This window comes from Neomonachus schauinslandi, chromosome 1 (genome assembly GCF_002201575.2).
Source record: "Neomonachus schauinslandi chromosome 1, ASM220157v2, whole genome shotgun sequence".
In the NCBI taxonomy this organism is placed as follows: Eukaryota; Metazoa; Chordata; class Mammalia; order Carnivora; family Phocidae; genus Neomonachus; species Neomonachus schauinslandi.
This window is the reverse complement of record NC_058403.1, coordinates 96,652,846-96,670,836: the sequence shown is the minus strand read 5'-3', so window position 1 is coordinate 96,670,836 and position 17,991 is coordinate 96,652,846.

Genomic DNA, 17,991 nt, shown 5'->3' with positions numbered 1-17,991 from the left:
CTTCTGGTGACATGGTGGCAATCTTTGATGGTTCCTTATACATTCATCTTCACATGGTGTTCCCCCCCTGTGTGCCTATGTCCAAATTTCCCCCTTGTACAATTACACCAGTCATATTGAATTTGGCTCTCCCTAATTATCTCATTGTAACTTGATTACTTCTGAAAGACTCCATTTGCAAGTTAAGATTCCATTCTGAGGTACTGGGGGTTAGAACTTCAACATATGAATTTGTGTGGGACACAATTCCACCCATAATGAGACCATTACATTTTCTTCTTTTGGAATGAAACATTATCATAACTGCCAATATTAGCAAGCTTCATGTCTACAGACCACTTGGTTTCATAAATTTTCCAACTTTCATAGCAGCCAAAAACAGACCTTATAATGCTCGTAGCCAAGCAACATGTCTATGCCATCTTGCACCTAGAATATTTATGTAATTTTATAGCTTAACAAAAGAAAAATATGGACAATCCACACACAGTAAACTAAGAGCCATTTTATTCCCAATTTCTAGCTAGTTCAGAAATATTTGAGCATTCCGCTTTCCCTGAAAGGAAGAACAGAGATCTGTTCCCTGACCTGGTTCTTGTCTCTGCCTCATTTATCCTGTTAATTCTCCAAAGTCTGGGTATTGACTTATTTACTTTTTGCTCCACAGGAGCAGCCAAGTCCACTCTGAATGTTTGCATCAGGCTATCTGCTTGGTTGTGCATTGAATGCTCATATCTGTGAGCTCTGCTGGTCCCTTTGATCATATCATTTCCCCCAACCATTGCCATAAAGTACATGTATTCTTGCAAGATTTTTTCAGAGCTCTAAATTGGCCTCTTTTTCTCTGCTACTAGTCTTATGATGCAGGGTTTTCCTGCAAATACAACCTTTCTTTTAATGATCTGCGTGTTTTAGGGACCTTGTTTGCTTTAAATTTCTTATGCTCTTTCAAATTGTCTCTTGTTTGGGGGTTTTGGTGACTGACAGACTGTTCTGCTGCTGTTTTATCACCCTTAGCATCTGAAGCAAACTTTTCTGAAGTTTTGATGGAGTCTAGGTTAGCACAACCTATTATTGCTGCCATACTTGCTCTGGGGCTAGCAGCCATCACACCTATGCTGCTCTCTATAGGGTTTGGAACAATTTTCTCAGTGGCCCTTTTGGAAGATGCTGAGCTAGGGTACTCCATAGCTATCTTACCCATTTGGAGCGGAACTTGGCCACCAGCAATCCCTATAACCTGCCACTGCCCCTAGAAGGGATGTTTCCCACTATGGTGTGGTATGTGGAGGTTGGATAGACACTATTAAAATCCGATAGCATTGATACAACTGGAGTGTATCCTTTTATGGTCAATACCCATCCTATACAGTAGTTATAGATATGTACCTGTTATGGACTGAATTTTTGTGTTCCCCCAAATTTCTTATGTTGAAATCCTAACCTTTAATATGATGGTGTTAGGGGTCTTTGGAGGGTGACTAGGTGATGAGGATGGATCCCTCCTAAGTGAGATTAGTTCCCTTACAAAAGAACCCCAGAGAGCTCTCTCATTTTTCCATGTGAGGACACAGCAGGAAGATGGCTGTCTATGAACCTGGAAGCAGGTTTCTCACCAGACAATGACTCTGTTAATAATGCCTTTATTTTGGCCTTTCCAGCCTCCAGAACTGTGAGAAATAAATATTTGTTGTTTAAGCCACTTAGTCTATACTATTTTAGTTATAGCAGCCCAAATGGACTAAGACTCACCACTAAAGCCATACGTGCAGATATAAAATAAGATTTACTGGGAAAAATTTTACTAGCAGAGAGGTAATGAAGCACCTAATTTACCAAACATCATTGCACAGCTTATTCTGCATTAAAGTCAACTTTTCGGTTAAAAGGAATCCCCATAATTTTCACATTTATAGGGACAGTGGATGAGAAACATCTATGTGGCTAAGCAACAATACAAACTTCCCAGTAGAGGAGGGAGACATTTGACAAAGAAGAGCCTCTAGAATTAGCAGCTAGAATCAGCCTGTGCTACTGAGCTATCTGGAACCAGCTGAGCCAACTTTCTACTAAGTTACAAAAAGGTGTTTGTGTGTGTCCAGGAGGGGGCAGGGAATGAGACTTCCTGACATCCAGATCTGTCTCTTTTCAAAAAGCTACAGAACTGGGGCAGCTGGGTGGCTCAGTCGGTTGAGCATCTGACATTGGCTCAGGTTGTGATCTCCAGGTCCTGGGGTTCGAGCCCCATGGATCCCTTTCTCTGGCTCCCAAATCAGTGGAGAGTCTGCTTCTCCTTCTCCCTTTGCCCCTCCCCCTGCTTGTGCGCGCTCTTGCTCTCTTTCTCTCAAATAAATAAAATCATTTTTAGAAAAGCTACAGAGGGCGCCTGGGTGGCTCAGTCTGTTAAGCGACTGCCTTCAGCTCAGGTCATGATTCCAGGGTCCTGGGATCGAGCCCTGCATTGGGCTCCCCGCTTGGTGGGAAGCCTGCCTCTCCCTCTCCCACTTTACCTGCTTGTGTTCCTGCTCTCGCTATCTCTCTCTCTGTCAAATAAATAAATAAAATCTTAAAAAAAATTAAATACATAAAAAATAAAAAAGCTACAGAACTAAAATATATTGAGTAATAACAATTTTTAGCAATGTACATCTGTTACACATGTTTAAGGAAGAAATCACTATATCAGCAGTAATATTATATTATTGATCAGTTTCTTCCTCGGGTACAATGGAGCAATTTTACTTGACTATATATCAAGCAGTTTTGCCTCCAGAACAATGGAATATCATAGTTGTATTCAATTTAACTGGATACTGACACCCTTTCTGTTACAACAGTCTAATTGTTTAAAGAGCATCATTAGAAGACGCATGTGGGCTTATAGAAATGTAGAAGGATAGTTTCTAAGGGTCCATTTGTCATTTTAAATTGCCCTGAAGAATCAGTGTAAGAAATAAAAAAAATAAAGTATATTGAAGCCATTAGGAGAATTTAGAACATTTTAGAATTGTCCATTCCCTTAGAGTAATTCATGGTCCTTCATGTTACATGAGCATATTCATTAATTAGCTAAGTTACATATTCTATATGAATCCACTAGTCAGATTCTCTAGGAGATCGTTTCGTATTTCCCAAATACAATAATGTTTATCATCTGAAGCATGTTTGAGTGCTATTTATTTACCTACTTAAACAGACAAGTGAAATCATTCTATCCTAAGCCATTCAGTGGTAGCGGTAGTGTTCCTTTATTTTTGAAAAATTGTCACGTATTATACCAAATACAGAAGTATTGTATTTGCAGAACTAAAACTATTCCCTGGAAAGCAACCTACAGTTAGAGTAAGGCTATGTAATGTCAAAGCTCTAAATTAAACATGACATCATGCTATTGACTTACCTGTCTCTTCCTCTAATTACAGATCTTTATATACTAATGACCATAAAATAAAATCTGAAGCTATTCACTAGCAATACCTTCTTGGGAGCCTTTTTCCTCCTAACATGAATAGTTATTTTCTATTTGTCTTAGGTTCTGTTTTTAAATTCTACTGTTCTATCTAAAGATTCTGTATTGGATTTCCATTAAATTCTAACTGGTGATACACAATGAAAGACATTCTCCAATTCACCCTCATCTGTTTTCATATTCGGGACTATTTCCCACCTGCTCATATATTTATGTTCCAGTGTACTTTGTATCTCCCTCAGGCTCCATAAATCATCTATGCTAGTTCTTCTGTGGTTACTGTGTTATGTAACATTTCTTTAGAGCAGTCAGGCCTCTCCCCAGGTGAGGCTATTTTTTTTTCCTCCTGGGAAAACTTGAATATATTTTACTTGTTCTGTGACATTTTTATTTCACCCCTGTGTATGACTCTAGCCCTGACTCAGAGTTTTTACTCTCTTGAATCACATCTAGAAAATGTGATTAAAACTAACTTGAAAACACTTTTTAGAACCAGGTGATGTTTCTACCTCAGATACCATGGTACATTATTTAAGAGGCTTTGATGCTCTCCCTTTCACTAACATGGAGAAAGGATTTTTCGTTTCATGTACAATTTGATACTCCAAAATAAATAAATAAATTATACAAATAAATTATACACATTGCTTTATGCACACTTTGTTTGATTTTATGGTATTTTCCAAGTTAATTTTTAGCTGACCTCTGATTCATTTGTATATAAATATTTTTGGCTTGGCTATTCAAACCACCCAGTAGATTATAAAAACATTTATACAAAATAATATGACTTTACAATATCAAATCAAAGCATCCCTGCAATTACTTTTTTTTAAAAGATTTTATTTATTTATTTAACAGAGAGAGAGAGAGATCACAAGTAGGCAGAGAGGCAGGCAGAGAAAGAGGAAGAAGCATGCTCCCTGCTGAGCAGAGAGCCAGATGCGGGGCTCTATCCCAGGACCCTAAGATCATGACCTAAGCCAAAGGCAGACGCTTAACGGACTGAGCCACCCAGGCACCCCTGCAATTACTTTTTTATGATAAATTGAATTGCTTCCCAATTCCAACTTTCCCTTGTTACCTATTACTGCTTGTTGCTACTTTTCATGTTGATTTTTTTTAAGATTTTATTTGTTTATTTGATATATATAGAGAGAGTACAAGCAAGGGGAGCAGCAGAGGGAGAGGGAGAAGCAGGCTCTCCACTGAGCAAGGAGCCCAATATGGGGCTCGATCCCAGGACCGTGGGATCATGACCTGAGCTGAAGGCAGAAACTTAGCTGACTGAGCCACACAGGTGCCACATGTTGATTTTTTTTCCAACTATGTGTTGGAAGTTCAAGGATGCCAATCAAAAAGACACATATTTATCATTATAATAATTATACTGTACACCTTAAACTACTGTGACACTGTATATGAATTATACTTCAACAAAAAAATAAAATACATATAATTTTTCTTGGTTTTTACAAGTTGGAAATTGATATCAGATGATGGTGAAAATGGAATAGTGGGTCTAGTGTACATAATTCAGGAGCTTAGATTCATTAAGGATATAGTGTGGGACATAGGGAATCTTGAATTTGGTCTTTTATAGGTAGTTTTGGGAGCAAACTCAGAACTCACCACCCCAGCTTCTAGAGGTAAGCTCTGCTTCATATCCTGCTGAGTAAAATGATAGCTTTCTAAGCCTTGCTGTCAGTCTAGGGGATTGATATGGTCACTATTTGATAAATCACACAGGACTTCTCTTCTCTGGAGAAATTCCGCTGGGAAGGTTAAAGACATTATTTTCAACATTTCTTGAAAATGTTTCCATCCTAACCTAGGAAAGTGTCAGTAATTACTGTTTTTCCAAAATATATTCATTATAAGAAGTCAACATATTTCGGGCGCCTGGGTGGCTCAGTTGGTTAAGCGACTGCCTTCGGCTCAGGTCATGATCCTGGAGTCCCAGGATCGAGTCTGCATCGGGCTCCCTGCTCGGCAGGGAGTCTGCTTCTCCCTCTGCCCCTCCCCCCTCTCATGTGCTCTCTCTCATTCTCTCTCTCTGAAATAAATAAATAAAATCTTAAAAAAAAAAAGTCAACATATTTCTACAAATGCCCCATTTTTTAAAAAACACTGAGTTATTATTTGACTAAAGGCATGTGAATATAAGTTATTTAGCCTCACATCTTCTTATTAACAGCCTATGGCATCCTAATCTTAGGATCTGCAGTTTGGAGCTGCAGATATGGCCTTTGTCTAGAATAAGCCCAGATGGTATACTTCTTGTCACCTCAGTGACACCAATTCTTTGGAAAGTTATGAGATGACATTTCTTAGCTGAGTATGTTTACTGTCAAAGGGAATTATAATCCAATGATTACTACACAAAAGATAGTTTCCTGAGGAATGAACTATAGTGTTTATACCTCCAGAGTGACCCTTGGAATAACCTCTAGCCTAAAATTGTAGAACCAGAGGAGAATGTAACTTTCAGTGTTGAGCCATACCATATTTTATTTATATTATTATTTTTATTTCATTATGTGCTGCAGTGAGTAGAGATAGATTTTAAATATCTAGTAGATACATGTTAAGAAATAATGATAACTGTGAATATCATGTCAGTGTTATGGGACGTGCTTTTCATTTCATAAAGGTCTTAGTTACTAAAGACTTAAAAAATTCTACTCTAACATATAACAATCTCTGCATTCTAGACACCCATAGTAATTGGAAGATCTTTACTCTGTAGGACTGAATTACATGTAAAATATTAACATTTTAAATATGAATGTCAAGAGAAATAACAATTTCTTGATTATTAGGACTTTGTAGAGTTTGCTTTTGTCCTATTACCTTCTGTGGTACTTTGACAATCTCAATTGCTTGATAGCACTATCAACACAGGAAAGAGAGAAATGAGACAATCCTCAAATTCATCAATTTCCTATTTTCCTATATTGGTCAAATATTTTTTTAAAAAGAGTCTGAGCTGATGGCTGAAATAATAGCAGCACTGCGCTTACCTTGAATAAAGGGAACATGTAGAAGAATGCTGGCCAGATACATAGAAATTCCGGATTTCTAGCATTGGTTAATGTATAAATAAAAATGTCATTAACAGAGACCAAGGCCAGAGATGAAAACTCTGGGTTGGATAGTGAGAGATAATAATAATATGCAGCCATCAAAATGAATGAAATCTTGCCATTTGCAATGACATGGATGGAACTGGAGGGTACTATGCTGAGCGAAATAAGTCAATCAGAGAAAGACATGTATCATATGATCTCACTGATATGAGGGATTCTTAATATCAAGAAATAAACTGAGGGTTGCTGGAGTGGTGGGGTATGGGAGGGATGGGGTGGCTGGGTGATAGACATTGGGGAGGTTATGTGCTATGGTGAGCACTGTGAATTGTGCAAGACTGTTGAATCACAGACCTGTACCTCTGAAACAAATAATACATTATATGTTAAAAAAAAAAAAAAAAGAAGATAGCAGGAGGGGAAGAATGAAGGAGGGGAAATCGGAGGGGGAGATGAACCATGAGAGATTATGGACTCTGGGAAACAAAAATGAGGGTTCTAGAGGGGAGGGGGGTGGGGGGATGGGTTAGCCTGGTGATGGGTATTAAAGAGGGCACGGATTAAATGGAGCACTGGGTGTTATACGCAAACAATGAATCATGGAACACTACATCAAAAACTAATGATATAATGTATGATGATTAACAAAACAAAATAATAAAATAAAAAAAATTTCCATTGTTTTGAACCATAATTATAAGTGATAGAACAGAGGTTGTTGACTAGATGTTGTAAGCATTGATTTAGAATATAATATTACATAATTTTTGGTTTTGGGGGTTTTTTTGTTTGTATCTGAATGTATGCTTACATACATGTATGTAAGCATGCATGGTTGTATGTGTGCACTGTAGGAAATTTGTTTTTCATGATTAGAAAAAAGATTGAAATATTATTTTAAATAAAATCTCAGAGGTTTTATTCTTACATCTAAAAACACTAATACATTCCTAGGAAGTTTCTGGAATCCCTCAAGTGGTCTCCAGACCACTTTGGTAGTCTAGAACTTGGTCCAGAACCAATTTAGTAGTAGAGCATGCCTGACCCAAAGGAGTTCTCATCTACATCCCACCCTTAGGAGAACTAGTATGTCAGCATTACTTTAAGCTTGTTAGAAATGCAGAATTCCTGGGGCACCTGCCTGGCTCAGTTGGGTAAGTGTCCAACTCTTGGTTTTGCCTCAGGTCAAGCCCTTGGGGTCTTGAGATGGATCCCGCGTAGGGCTCAGTGTGGTGTCTGCTTGAGATTCTCTTCTTCTCCCTCTGGCCCTCACCCTCACCCCTGCTCATGCACACTCTCTCTTGCTCTTTCTAAAATATAAATAAATAAATAAAATCTTTAAAATAGAAAGAAATGCAGAATTCCCTAGCCCCATCCCAAACTATTGAATGAGAGGCTGCATTTTAACAAAATTCCCAAATGGTATGGGCGCACAGTAAAATTTGAGAATTCTGCTCTTGACCAAGGTGCTCTATAAATCAAAAACACTTCTGTATGACAAATTCTGTGAGAAACTAAACTAAACTAAACCTTTGGTGTTAATTTTTTTGTATACCTGGCCAAATGAGATAAAAGAGAGAGAGACCCAAGCATCGAAAAGAGCTAATGCATTTTGTTTTGCAGTTGAACCTGAGACATGTGCTCATCCATACACTGCTGCATTCAATTCCACCTGCATTTCATGGGTTAGAAGTTTCCTTTCCATCTGTATAGAGAATGAACAAATTTGATGTTTTTTAAGACACATAAAATAGGGGCGCCTGGGTGGCTCAGTCGGTTAAGCGTCTGCCTTCAGCTCAGGTCATGATCCCAGGGCCCTGGGATCGAGCCCTGCATCGGGCTCACTGCACAGCGGAGAACCTGCTTCTCCCTCTCCCTCTGCCTGCCATTCTGACTGTGCTCTCTCTCTATCTCTCTGTCAAATAAATAAATAAAATCTTTAAAAAAAAAAAGACATACAAAATAAATGCATAATGAAGGAGTATACAATGGGTTATCATTTCTTAACATATTCATACTGAGGTTTTGAAGATTTGAAGTCACTGTCCAGGACTTTGTAAATTCCTTGGCTTTCTTAGTGCTCTGTGAATGTGAAGCAATAGTAGCAATTAGCTTTAGACTTAGGGATTTGCGTTAAAAGAAAAAAAAAAAGGAAACTGACAATTTCAAAGCATTGCATGTTTGTGTGCACGTGCAATCTTTAGAAAGAAACAAACATTTTAGTATTTCACGACTACAAAAACCTGCTCAGTGCTAATTTAAGCTCGTGATAGATTCATTGTGGTATAAATATTTTTAAAAACCCTCATCACCACTCATTACGGTAATGAGAATACATTTTGTAATCTGTTCAGTAGAAATGCAGGAGGCAAAATCATCATTACAAATAGTTTATTCACTAACCTGTATTCTGAAAATCCATTAATTACACATATTATTTCTCATTCATTAACAGCAACTGACCATACATTCTGAGTGATTCATAAATACATTTTTGGCGTGCCTGGGTAGCACATTTCATTAAATGCCCCACCAGACACTTGGTTTTGGCTCAGGTCATGGTCTCAGGTCCTGGATGGAGCCCACCTCTGTATGGCTCCATACTCAGCATGGAGTCAGCTTAAGATTTTTCTCTCCCTCTGCTTCTGTCCCTCCCCACAACCCCTGCCCATGTGTATGCATGCACACGCTCGCTCTCTCTCCCCCCCAAAATAAATAAATAAAATCTTTTTTATCTTTTTTTTTTTTTTTTTAAGATTTTGTTTATTTATTTGACAGAGAGAGAGAGACAGCTAGAGAGGGAACACAAGCATGGGGAGAGGGGCCGCGGAAGAGGGAGAAGCAGACTCCCTGCTCAGCAGGGAGCCCAATGTGGGGCTCGATCCCAGGACCCTGGGACCACGACCCGAGCTGAAGGCAGACACTCAACCGACTGAGCCACCCAGGTGCCCCAATAAAATCTTTTTTAAAAAAGGTAAATACATACATCAACAGAAAGAACTTTTTCGATAACTCTTTTCTGTATTAAGAGCCCAAACCTTTTAAAAATATATTTATCACAAGTATGTAACAAGCAAGGGTCATCAGGCATTTTAAACGAGAGAAGTGCATTGATCATACAATTAATTCTGGTTTACTGAATGGAGATTTGCTATTTTTGTGGATGAAAACCATGGCATTGTTTTTCAGTTTCCTTCCTCTTTCTTTCCTCTGTGCCTCCTACTGTCTTCCTCCCTTCTTTCATCATTCTTCTCTTTCGTAGACACAGACACAGATATCATGTATATTGAAAAAAGTTTCTAGTATTTGTTCTATCATTGACTAGAGCTCAGGAAAGGAATCCTAATTACCTGGGTATATTATGTAAGAATGTGTGTTTTTTTAATGCATGGGTAAGAGAGGAATATTAAATTGTGCATGTTATTAAAAAACCTACTGCTTTGCTGTTATTGATAAATCTGAAAGAGTAACATTGATTTGAGAAGGGGAAAAATACTGGATTAGCTTTATCATTACAAATATACCACTTTGGGGACGCCTGGGTGGCTCAGTCGTTGAGCGTCTGCCTTCAGCTCAGGTCATGATCCCAGGGTCCTGGGATCGAGCCCCGCATCGGGCTCCCTGCTCCGCAGGAAGCCTGCTTCTCTCTCTCCCATTTCCCCCTGTTTGCGTTCCCTCTCTGGCTGTGTCTCTCTCTGTTAAATAAAAAACAAAAACCAAAAAACAAACAAAAAAAACCCAAATATACCACTTTGTACTCATGCCTAAACAACATATATTACAAAAATTATTAAGTATACCAATATGTCAGATTATTTTGGGTGCAAGTTTTGCTAATTTACAACATTTATTGTTTACTGCCTAGATGAAGTTGCTTCGGTTCACATATTTAGAAGAAAAGGGATTCTTCTTCTGACTAAATTTTGCTCTCTCTGGAACTCTAGCTTTCATTATTTATCCTCAAACATTGTCTCATAATATACTTCCTTTCCTTTTTGGTTATAAATGTAGTAAGGAGAACAAAGTATTTAAAAAGCTATCAGTGAAAGGATATTACTATTAGGAAGAGATCTAATGTTTTGTTTCATTTTGTTTTTGAAAAGCCATCCTAGAACTCAGAGGTGTGAAAACAAACACCCCAGAGGCAATTGTGAAGGAAGCAAAGGTAATAGAAATAATAGGATAGTGAGGAATCTGAGTAGAAGGAAGAAGCATGCCCAGAATGAATGAATGAAACAGAATAAACTTGCCATGCAAAATGTGTTATGTTATGGCATTGGTCAACTCTAATATAAGTGCAGTTTGTAGACCAGCCACATGAGCTCTGGAGACCCTCGAGACATGTAGAATCTTGGGCCTCATTTTCAAACTTATTCAAAAAGAATCTCTGGGGATAGGATCCAGGAATCTATGTTTTAACAAACTTTACAGGTGATACACATTAAATTTCTAGAAGTGTTTTACCAGATTCTAAACACTTCAAGGTCATTCACCATTTGTATTATATACCTGGAAGAGTTTCTGCCACATAGTAGACAACCAGTGACTATTTCTTGAAAGAAGAAATTACTGGGAAAGAATCTATATACTATGTTTCAATCGCTGTGCAGGGAAACAAAACATTCATAGTGAACAAGGTACAGAAATTTTACTCTGGGCTACTATTGCCATTTATTATATGTTCTCCTTCCCTACAGTTTCTTGCACTGAGAATTTATTTATACAGGGTGTCCATAAAGTCTGGAAACAGGTAATATTATTTTTTTTCTAGATTTACCTCATGCTTGATGGCATTATGGAGCTGCATCCATATTTCCCCATATTAGGGACATCCTATACACGCTATACCGGGATATATATACCTGAGAGGAGTTGTTCAGTGTAACATAATGTAACATAGTGTCTCCACCAGCTTGACCATAGTACTTTCTCTGTCATTCACCCTAGGCTCCGCCATCCAGTCCATTCCATGAATACTCTCATTCATTTTCTTTTCTTTTTTTTTTTTTTAAAGATTTTATTTATTTATTTGAGAGAGAGAGAATGAGAGAGAGAGAACACATGAGAGGAGATAGGGTCAGAGGACAAAGCAGACTCCCTGCCGAGCAGGGAGCCCGATGCGGGACTCGATCCAGGGAGGTGCCCTACTCTCATTCATTTTCAAGTGTTGTTCTCAATTCCTGTGACATTTTTATAGCAGTTAACTATGCCAAAGAGTCTAGTAAAGAAAATGACAATACAATTAAAAATTGTTGTTATAATTGGGCGCCTGGGTGGCTCAGTTGGTTAAGCGACTGCCTTCGGCTCAGGTCATGATCCTGGAGTCCTGGAATCGAGTCCCGCATAGGGCTCCCTGCTCAGCAGGGGGTCTGCTTCTCCCTCTGACCCTCTTCCCTCTCGTGCTCTCTGTCTCTCATTATCTCTCTCTCAAATAAATAAATAAAATCTTTAAAAAAATTGTTATAATTGCCTTAATTGTTTTTAAGCACTATTTGAGTTATGATTTTTTTTTAAAGATTTTATTTATTTATTTGACAGAGAGAGACACAGTGAGAGAGGGAACACAAGCAGGGGGAGTGGGAGAGGGAGAAGCAGGCTTCCCGCTGAGCAGGGAGCCCGATGCGGGGCTCGATCCCAGGACCCTGGGATCATGACCTGAGCCGAAGGCAGACACTTAAACAACTGAGCCACCCAGGCGCCCCAGAGTTATGATTTTTTTAATCAGTGTTTCACATAAAGAAGGCATAGTGATTTCTCCCCGGGAGAAAAGGAGACTATGAACAATTGAGATGCATGAATAATTATTGTCCACTGATATCGCTACATTCTATACAGCCATGTATTAGATTGTTAATACTCAGAAAACAGTAACTATTCTGTTTTAGTTCCTGCCTCTGTTGATTCCTGAGTGTGGATATTTGTGACAAATGAAATAATTAGAATTTGGGCAACAGTACCAAAGGAAAAGAATGCTTTTCACAAACTCTATAGACAGCTTCTATGTTAAGGGCTTGCTTTATAAGCACGTATGAATTCATCCATTTCTAAGAATTACACAGTATTAAATTGTTACTGGTGCTGTATCCACGACTGAGTAACAAATAGAATCAAGGGCTTTTACTTAGAACATTCGTTCTCGGCAGGGGCGATATTGCACCCAAGGAGCAAAGGCCTGTTCTTGAGGAAAGTTCTACTCTTTGTTATGTACAAAGCACAGGAATATATACAGTACATAAACAGATAGATATGTATGATCTGTGGTATTAAAATTTCATGTGGGATGATTAGAAAAAAGAAATGTCTGGAAGGAGCCATGGGAGTGATAATGAAAAAAAAGAAGGTTGAGAAATGCTGATCTGAAGCAGAGTTAAGCACAAACATAGCAGTTGCAACTCCAGAATTTCTTTATTATGGGGTAAGGCAACTTCAAATTAATAATCTGATTGGAAATGGGACAGGGTAAAGAGGTGGTTGCAGACAAGATTTAGGAGACTTTGCTTGAAGTTTTATTCCATTTATACATGGTGGTAGCCAGAATTCCTGACTCCTGGTATATGCGGCCTCCATAATCCAATCCCCTTGAGTGTAAGCAGGATCTGTAAATATGGTGGTTTTTAGCCCCCTGATTAGATAACATGGCAAGGGGAAAGGCATTTGCATATGAAATTAAAGTCTCACATCAGCTGAATTTGAATCAATCAAAAGAAGGATTATGCTCAGGGCCTGCCTGAGCAGGTGCAGTCTTTAAAAGATGCTGAAGCATCAGAGACAGGGTCCTGGTCATCCTGAAGACAGCAAATGACCATTTTGTGAAGGTCCTGTGAAGAGAGATGACTCAAGACCTGAGGATCTCAGTTCCACAAACGCAAGGGAATGAATTCTGTCAACAACCACACAAGCCTGGAAGAGTTAGGAACTGCAGCCCCAGGTTAGGCCTACATGGCAGTCTTCTAAGACCAGAGAGGAACGGGCTAGCCTGTGCCTGCACTCCTGACTCAGGGAAACTGACAAAAAATAAATGGGCAAAATTTTTTAAGCGGATAAATTTGAAACTATTTGTCAGACAGCTATAGAAAATTAATAAACTTTCCAAGTGTACAATTTTTATTTAAATCTGTATTACTTGATACAGATTTGGAGGTTGATACGATCCTAAAACCTACCCATCACACCTGCACTACCACTAAGAAAAGTTATCTAGAAAGAAATCCAGGGCTACAAGTGAAGTGCTCATCATCCTTTTCCAGTGTCATTTAGGATGAACGTTCTTCTAATGGTGATTTTAAATGAGTCTTTTTTAATGTGAAAATTCATATAGTATTTAAAATTTAATAATATGCTTTTGTATACTTCAACTGATTTTTGTGTTTTTTTAAAGATTTTATTCATTTATTTGTCAGAAAGGGAGAGAGAACACAAGCGGGGGAGGGGCAGAGGGAGAGGGAGAAGCAGGCTCCCCACCGAGCAGGGCTCCATCCCAGGCCCCTGGGATCATGACCCGAGCCAAAGGCAGACACTTAACCAGCTGAGCCACCCAGGCATCTCCTGATTTGTCTTTCAACCTAAGGTAGATATTATTTTTTTTAAAGATTTTATTTATTTATTTGAGAGAGAGAGAATGAGAGAGAGAGTGAGCATGAGAGGGGGGAGGGTCAGAGGGAGAAGCAGACTCCGTGCCGAGCAGGGAGCCCGATGCAGGACTCGATCCAGGGACTCCAGGATCATGACCTGAGCCGAAGGCATTCACCCAACCAACTGAGCCACCCAGGCGCCCTAAGGTAGATATTATTAAGTACACGTGAGAATGGGGAATAGTAGCAACTATACAACTAATTTTATTAACCCGAGAAGAGATGGTGCTTTAGTGGTGGATCAAAACCTAGAACCCCGGTCTTCTGAGGGATTAGATCTCTTTCTCTTACACCTTCCTGTTTCAGCTCCATCCTAGTGGTGGTTTACTTATTCATTAGAATCCAGCCTTCATGTGACTTACGGTATTGCTTATCAGAACATTGTGTTTTAGGAAAAGTGAATAGAGTTTTGTTGTTGTAAATGTAGATAAGTATGCATGCCTGGAATAAATGCATACAGCTATGTTTGGTACTTTTATTTTATGATAAGTGTTGTTAATTCTTTTAAAATGGCTTTTGCCATCATATATTTTATTCAATCTTCAATTGAAAACTGACATATCCTATAGTAGTGGCTCCTTCACAAGGTAATTTCTCAAAAATTATATCTGTGTCCCTATAGCCTCAATTCCTGAATGTTGTATTATACTTCGCATAGTTTACACTCACCTTTCAAGTCTGATAGGTGCTTTTATTTCTGCTATGAAGTTAATTCTGAAAAATTGAAAAAGACCCCCACATAAGCATGTATCTTTTAAACTATTTATAACTTGCACATGGCAATGCCACTTTTAGCCCCTCTAGAATTCTCTCTTGTACAAATGCCTGGGGAATATTGAGCTACTACAGTACATACTGTGCTCCTTTGACAGATTTTGCGCATCAACCAGGATAAGCAGATTCTATATTCACAGCTTTGATAAGAGGCTCTGTAGAGGCATTTGAAAGCAAAAAAGATCTTGTTGCAGCACATCTCCAAGCGGGATCACAGAATGTGGAAGTACAGGACTACAGACTGTGGAAAATTATTATAAACATCATTTATATCAGAGGCAAAAAGTTCTTGAGAATTTGAATTTATATTTGGAAACACATGAGCTTTGATATATGGCAACTTCAGCCTCACAGAAATTTTAGATACTTCATACTTCTTCCCCTTAAAATTACTCCATTTGCCCTTTCCAATAAAGATATATGAAGAAAAATTTTGTATTATAGGCATACCTTGTTTTATTGCACTTGGCAAATATTGTTTTCTACAAATGAAGGTTTGTGGCAACCCTGCACCGAACAAGTCTACAGGTATCATTTTTATCCAATAGCATTTGCTCACTTTGTATCCCTGTGTCATATTTTGGAAATTCTCACAGTATTTCAAACATTTTCATTAGTATTATATTTGTTATGGTGATCTGTGATCAGTGATTATGAGTTGTTGAAATCTCAGGTGATGGCTAGAATTTTTTAGCAATAAAGTATTTTTCAATTAAGTTATATACATTGTTGTTTTAAGCATAATGCTATTGCGCACTTAATAGACTATAGTACAATGTAAACATAAATTTTACGTGTACTGGGAGACCCAAAAATTCATTCAACTCACTTTATTACAATATTCACTTTATTGCGGTGGTCTGGGCTCAAACCTGCAATATCTCTGAGGTGTGCCTGTAGTCTCCAATTTCTGCTGTAACAAATTACCATAATCCTAGTGATTTGAAACAACAAAAATTTATTCTTTTACAGTTTTGGAGGTGAGGTGTCTGACATGGACCTGACCAGACCAGAATCAAAGTTTTGTCAGCGATGGTGGTTTCTTGCTTCTTAGATTCTAGAGAATACCAGCACTCCTGGGCTCCTGGCAATATCACTTAATCTCTGCTTCCATTATCACATCATCTTTTTTTCTCTCTCTGATGTCCTGCTTGTCTCTTATAAAGGACCCTCGTGATTAAATTGGGCCCAGCTCGATCATTTTCTCATCTCAAAATCCTTTTCTTAATCCCAACCACGAAGTTTCTTTTGCTATGTAAAATGACATTCACAGGCTCCAGGGGTTAAGATATGGACATCTGTGGGGTAATTATTCAGTCTACTACCAGTACTGAAGGTCAATTTCATGAAAACAGTCTGGGAGTCACCATTTTATGGTCAGCAAAAAAGAGCCCAAGAATGATAAATACTTGGAGGGATGATGCTTGGGAATTTGCTAAGGAGCTTGCTGCTTGGGTAAACTGAAGGGGGGAATACAAGACGATTTATGAGTCAGAGACCACGAGTGGCCAGAATTGTTCATCTGATTGCTCTCAGGGACCTCTGAAAAGCATTTTTTTTTTAAGTGACATTTACAGTGATTAGAAACTAGGCTCAGGCGCCTGGGTGGCTCAGTCGTTGAGCGTCTGCCTTCGGCTCAGGTCATGATCCCAGGGTCCTGGGATCGAGTCCCGCATCGGGCTCCCTGCTTGGCGGGAAGCCTGCTTCTCCCTCTCCCTCTACCCCTGCTTGTGTTCCCTCTCTCTGTCAAATAAATAAAATCTTTAAAAATATTAAAAAATTAAAAAAATTTTTTTAAAAAGAAACTAGGCTCATTTTTTGTTTATTCAACTGCAAGAGTATAGGCCATATGATTTCTCATCATGTGAGGTGAAGGGTTGATGTGGCTTGGATGCATATATCATTAAAACATGGTCATGGAATTTTGAAGAGCCCACTGGTTATCTTGCACTCTTTGGTGATGTCAAGAGTTCTTTCCCCCAGGATTTGGAGGGCTTCAATTTCCATAGAGTTATCAAGTACATGAAATGACAAGATCAGAAAGACATTTGAATCCAGGCAATGTGGCTTCAGGAGTGCTATTCTTAAGTTAATGACAGACACTTCACCAAACTTCACCAAAATCTACTTCTAAAATCCTAACAGGAATTCTATCAAAAAATCAGTCATAGACTAGTTGAAGGAACTAATGTGCAAAATGAATGAAGTAAGGAAAGTGATTCCATTTGACAAAGCCTATAAAATATGTAAATATGATGACCTAAGGTCACATAAAGCAAACAGCTCTGTGGATAACTTAACCTTCCACATGACAGCACTGATAGCTTTCTAGGACTTGTGTGGCTGGGAGCCAGATCTTCTTCATTCTCTGGTTTTGCACTCTTCTCTCATAGGGGTCCCCCTGTAGGCTTCTTCACTGTAGGCAGATCCATTATTCAACATTTGTTCAACAAATATTTATTGAACAGTCAAAGTAATAGAATCAGTGTCATCATGTAGTCAGAAAATCTAATAGCAAATATGTATTCCAAAAAATATTTTTTGTTAAGATTGTTGTAAGGGCTACAAATACCACCACAAAGTATCATCCTTGTATCCTAACTGATGTGATAATTGCAGAAATTATTCGATGGGCAAAGGTCACTTAAAAACTTAGAATTTATATTTGTACTATGCACACCATATTGACTACATCTATATTGCTTTAGGTATATCTTGAGACATGCTCAAATTATTACAAATATAATTTATCTCAAATACAGGGGCACTCTACAAAGTCACCTCTGCTTTCAAATGTTATCAGGAATCCATAAGGGAGTCTTGAGGTTAAGCTAAGCTAGTCTTGAGGTTAAGAAAATAGTAGCTGGTTAAAAATAATAAAATGGCATTCCAAAAAAAGTTCTCTTATTATTGCCACAACTCCCTTCCCTCCACACCTACTGTCTAACTGCTAAAAACTCTGCCATTTTCCACCTGGCTCCACCTCTCCCAGCTATCTATCTGAACATGAAAATTCTATATGTGCTTT